The sequence below is a fragment of the Rutidosis leptorrhynchoides genome, chromosome 1 (assembly GCF_046630445.1).
Source record: "Rutidosis leptorrhynchoides isolate AG116_Rl617_1_P2 chromosome 1, CSIRO_AGI_Rlap_v1, whole genome shotgun sequence".
NCBI classification, from domain to species: Eukaryota; Viridiplantae; Streptophyta; class Magnoliopsida; order Asterales; family Asteraceae; genus Rutidosis; species Rutidosis leptorrhynchoides.
The window spans coordinates 659,143,605-659,149,604 of record NC_092333.1 but is presented as its reverse complement, the minus strand read 5'-3'; the positions used below and the strand labels follow the sequence as shown (position 1 = coordinate 659,149,604).

Below are 6,000 nucleotides of genomic sequence, written 5' to 3'. Positions count from 1 at the left end.
CCCCCATTGTACGAGACAGATCCTCTCATGGTTAGGATAAGTCTGACCACTTGGCGACCCTGTTTGATGCTGAGGTCCGTGGATTTCCAGCTGATTTTCGAGAAAACTTTTCAAGGTTTTTCGTAGACTCTACAACTGGTCTGGACGACAACTTCCTGACCTAAATCAAGAAGCGCGTTTCTTTTTCGGAAGACTTTACTTCCTTTTAATGATGAAATTGATTTATCGTGCAGATCCATCTTTTCTTTCAAATATATTATAAGAGATTGGGTAAAATTGATAAAATTGTCCAAAACAAAAGTATCTTCAGTTATTTGTACAAAAATATGTGATATATGTTTTAAATTACTTGGTAAATTTTTCCACACTTGGCTTTTATTTTCCTTTCTTTGCTTTTTTATTGTCCTCTATTCCATTTTAAATGAATTCTAACATTTTGGGTTATTTCTCAATTTATGTCCTTTCCGAGGTAACAATAATTTCGGTGTTAACACCTAGTTTTATCGTTCATAAATATGTATAAACATGATTTTGAGTTTATTTAATTGAAAATTTTGAAAAATTTCTAGAATTGGGTAGTCAGTATATACGACTAGGGTTGTTCTTTATTATCAGAGAGCACTAGATTCTAATACAACTACTGCGTTACTAGTATTTTTAATGGTAACCAAGTGTATAAGTTAAAATTTTAAAAATCCGAAAGAATTTAACCCCTTCCCACACTTAAGATCTTGCAATGCCCTCATTTGCAAGAAATCAGTAACAATTTAAATTATTGAGGGTGATTAGCGTAGAAGAATGATTAAATTTTACCAAAGTTTCCAAACATATTGGCGTTTGTTTGTTGAATGATAAATGGTGCACATCATTTGTTCATTCCGTCTTGTTGTTACATCACATTTGTTTTTCGTTTTGTCATCAAAATTAGTAGCTTTTGCTGAACTTAATGTCAGTCTTTGAAAATGCGCTGTTTTACCCTGTTGTGTATAATTGACAATATACATACATACAAATAATAAAATGTAAGGTAATTTGAAATGGGACTTAAAATCCCACTTTCAAATCAAATATGAAATATTAGTACAACATAATAAAAATATTAAACATTACATTAAAAGTATCACAATATTATATGTTCAAACATAAATAAATAAAAATAATAAAAAGATAAAAATCATAGAAATTACCAACGGGAACTATATCAATCTGGATAGGGGTTCCAGTTCATGTCGTCGGGCGGGTTCCACGGTTGGTTATAGGTGTATTGATAGGCCTGGTTAGGGTCGTAGAGAGTAAATGGTGGTTGCATATCGGGCTGTTGTGGAGGATAGTAAGCAGGTCGGGTCGGTACGTAGTGATCCTGAGGTGATAGCTGGCTCATGATCTGATGCTGATGATAGTGCCATCTATCATGCTGTCGTTGCCTGGAATGCTCGTACTCATTCCGGGCTTGCCACTGCTCGTATCGACTATGTCTATCCTGGTTTGTCATTTCTACCTCATCTATACGCTGGTAAACGTCAGTCATAGCCTCCCTAATGTCAGCTGCTTCCTCCATTTCCTCATCTGAACCTCTCTCTACCTGTGGATGATGACCAACATATGGTACTGCCTGATTGCGTCTGCTCTTCAATACCTTAGCACCCTGATAGACCTTCAATCCTAAAGTATCATCCTGTTCCCTACAAACCAAAAGTGGACCCCCTTGATCCCTATCTACACCCAAATACTCTCCAATGAGAGTAACAAAAATACATCCTCCTATTATTCCCCCTTCATGTATTCCGGCTACCACTTTGGACAGATAAAAACCAACACAGTAGGGAATATTAACAAAGCTTCTATTGTTTCGAATACACTTAAGGTAAAATAAGTCATGTAAGGTCATCTTCTCCTTGTTTTTACCTTTTTGTGTAATCGAATTAGCTAAAAATCTATGTATAATACGTAGCTCTGCCTTGTTAATATCTAAGTAGGAGTGTCTTCCTCCCAGCAAAAAAACATTATAATTTGACATACGACGCCTCCAGACGGCGTTTGTGTCATAATTCCTATCTACCCTTTCACCATGATAAATCAAATTTGTACAATCGGGTAGTAGTAATTCACCAGGAGTGTAAATCTGCAAAGCCCTGGCCATGTCCAGCATGGAAATCCTATACATCCTACAGCCAAGTATAAATCTAAGAAAACTTCTATCATCTAACCTATCTACATCCGCATTAAGTGAAATAGTACTCATAAACTCAACACACCATTCCTTATATACAGGCCTACGAATAGTGAATAAACGTTCCCAATCGGGAAAAGAAGAGCTGTCATACCTTTGGATCAGGTGCAGTCTAACTGAGTTAGCTAGTTGGACCCTTTCCAAAGGCTCCCAATCGATTACACTTGGCACTTCTACATTTTTCGTTACCAATTTGAATTTGTTACTTTGATATGTTGGGTAATCTCTCCAGCTTTGATCAAATCTCAAATTGAGATGCAACTGTGCTTCATGAATCGTTGGGTGTTCTACTATCGGATGAATCGGAAAAATTACGTAGGCATTAATATATTCTTACTGCGGATCATAATATGGTACGTGTTGATCAGGTTGTTGTTGTTGGTCCTGTTGTTGCTCCGGTTCATATTGTGGCTCATATTGCATTTTTGGTTCAGGTTCTGGAGCAGGTTGCCTAGATGATGATGATGCACCATCAGTATCTGTAAATTTCTGCAAGAACAATGGCAAGGAGTTCTTTTTCAGCAGTTATGTAATTCGTTTGTGCTCCTTGTAACATCTTACTAGCGTAATAAATAGGTTGAAATCGTTTTTCAATCCTTTGTCCTAAAACGGCTCCCATTGCAAAATCACTTGCATCGCACATGAGTTCAAACGGTAGATTCCAATTTGGAGTTATCATGATTGGTGCATTAGTGAGTTTTTCTTTAAGAATATTAAAAGATTTGATGCATTCATCTGAAAAGATGAATGGAGCATCCTTTTCTAGGAGTTTATTCATAGGAGTGGCAATTTTAGAAAAATCTTTTATGAAACGTCGGTAAAAACCGGCATGTCCTAGAAAACTCCTAACTCCTCTAACATTGGTGGGATGTGGAAGTTTAGCAATTACATCTACTTTAGCTCTATCCACTTCAATTCCTTCCTTTGAAATTTTATGACCAAGAACGATGCCTTCTTTAACCATGAAATGGCATTTCTCCCAATTAAGAACTAGATTTGATTGTTAGCATCTAATAAGCATTCGTTCAAGATTAACTAGACATGTTTCAAAAGTATCACCGAAGACTGAGAAGTCATCCATGAAAACTTCCATGCATTCTTCTATCATGTCGTGAAAAATCGCCATCATGCACCTTTGAAAGGTTGCAGGGGCATTGCAAAGTCCAAATGGCATGCGTTTGTAAGCAAAAGTACCATAAGGGCACGTGAACGTGGTTTTCTCTTGATCCTCAGGTGCTATTGGAATTTGAAAACATCCGAAAAACCATCAAGAAAATAATAGTAACTATTTCCGGCTAATCTTTCCAACATTTGATCAATGAAAGGTAAGGGAAAGTGATCTTTTCTGGTGGCGTCATTTAATTTTCTATAATCAATACAAACACGCCATCCTGTTACAGTCCTAGTAGGAATAAGCTCATTTTTTCATTTGTGATGACAGTCATGCCACCCTTCTTAGGTACGCATTGAACTGGATAAATTAAACCTGCATCAAGCAGTTTAATAATTTCTTTCTTAACAATTTAGTCTTCGTTGGCGTTGCACATACGTTTTATGACCTTCTTCTATAAGGATTTTATGTGTACAATACGAAGGACTTATACCTTTAATGTCATGAATCTTCCATGCAATAGCTGGTTTATGAGCTTTTAGCATAGAAATGAGTTGAGATTTTTCATTTTTCGTAAAAGAAGACGATATTATTACATGTAATTCTGATTCACCATGTAAATAAGTGTATTCCAAATGGTTTAGAAGTGGCTTTAATTCTAATGTCGGTGGTTCTTCTATCGATGATTTATATCGATATCTGTCTTCCTCTTTTAGCATTTGAATTTCTTCCGTTGTTGGTTCATATCCATTAGCCATGAGTGTGGCTAACATTTCAGTTTCATCAATTGGTTCAGTTCCTCCTCCTAAAGAACATTCTCCTATTCCTTGTAATTCTGGAAATTCTTCTAACAATTCTGCATGTGAATCTATAGTTTGAATATAATAACATGTATCATCTGCAAATTGCGGTTGTTGCATGGCTCTATCAACTGAAAAGGTAACACTCTCGTCCTCTATACTTAGGGTCAGTTTCTTACCAAACACGTCTATTATTGCTTTAGCCGTGTTTAAGAATGGTCTTCCTAATATGAGAGGAACTCGAGAATCTTCTTCCATGTCTAGAATAATAAAATCTACTGGAAATACTAAAGTACCAACTTTAACTAGCATGTTCTCTATTATTCCTCTAGGATATTTTACTGATCGATCGGCTAGTTGTATGCTTATTCGTGTTGGTTTCAATTCTCCAAGGTCTAGTTTAGCGTATAGTGAATACGGCATTAAATTTATACTAGCACCTAAATCTGTCAATGCTTCTATTGAACTAAGACTACCCAGAAAACATGGAATTGTGAAACTTCCTGGATCTGATAATTTTTCTGGTATCTTATTCAACAGCACTGCGGAACAATTAGCATTCATAGTAACAGCCGAGAGTTCTTCTATTTTCTTTCTATTTGTGATTAGATCTTTCAAGAATTTAGCATATCTAGGCATTCGTGAAATCACATCAATGAAAGGAAGATTAACATTTATTTGTTTAAACATATCCAAAAATTTGGATTGCTCGGCTTCAAGTCTCTTTTTTCTCATTTTACTCGGGTAAGAAAGTGGTGTTGGTATGGTTTAACATAAGGTTTAGCCTTAACTGTGTTATCTTCATTAACCTTTTCAACTACCGGTTCTGTTTCCTTATCTTGTGGAGTAGGAATAGAGTCATCAGAAATTATAGGTATTTCAGGTGGTTTAAGTGTAATACCACTTCTTGTGGTAATGGCTTTAGCTGTTTCATTCCGGGGGTTAGCATTTGTATCACTAGGTAGACTTCCCAATTTTCTTTCACCTATTAACCTTGCTAGGTTGCTCACTTCTTGTTCCAAATTTTAAATAGAAGCTTGTTGATTTCTAAATGCTTGAGCATTTTGTTCATTCGTTTGTTTCTAGGATGTGAAAAACTGCGTTTGAGATTCAACTAGCTTCGACATCATGTCTTCTAAATTTGGCTTTTTATCATCGGTTTGTGGTGGTTTATTTTGAAAAATAGGTCTTTGCTGATTGTAAGTATTATTGGATACTTGTTGGTTGCTAGGACCTTGTTGGTTGTTGTATGGAACATTTTAGTTATAATTCTGATTTTGATTATAAATTGGTCTTGGCGGTTGATAATTATTCTGATAATTATTTTCAGGCCTTTGGTTCATGTATGAAACATTCTCTCTTTGTTCCATTGTTTGTTCAATACTGAGACAATCTTTTGTCAAATGTGGTCCCCCACACTGCTCACAACTAATTCTTATTGAGTGAATATCTTTAGTCATCTTTTCCATTCGTCTCTCGACATCATCTATCTTTGTAGAAATGGAATCAAAGTCATGGCTAGAATCGGCTCTAGCCGCTTTAGATGATCAAACGATATCTTTTTCTTGGTGCTACTCATGTGAGTGGGAAGCAGTGTTATCAATAATTTTGTAAGCTTCAGTTGCGGTTTTCTTCATAATGGAACCACCAGCTGCTATATCTATGTCTTTTCTTGTAGTGATGTCTCATCCTTGATAGAATATTTGTACTATTTGATAAGTGTCTAAACCATGTTGCGGACATCCTCTTAACAATTTTCCAAATCTTGTCCATGCCTCATATAAAGTTTCATTTGGCTTTTGTGTGAACGTAACAATTTCTCCTTGAAGTCTTACGGCTTTAGATGCCGGAAAGAATTG

At 35.9% G+C, this 6,000-nt stretch overlaps 1 non-coding gene across 1 annotated transcript; it reads left to right on the top strand.

The window, feature by feature from the left end:
• Positions 1–5,866: 5,866 nt before the first annotated feature.
• Positions 5,867–5,973, top strand: LOC139887277 (small nucleolar RNA R71). Its single transcript, XR_011773115.1, has one exon. It is a non-coding gene; the product is annotated as a small nucleolar RNA R71 (small nucleolar RNA).
• The last annotated feature ends 27 nt before the right edge of the window (positions 5,974–6,000 follow it).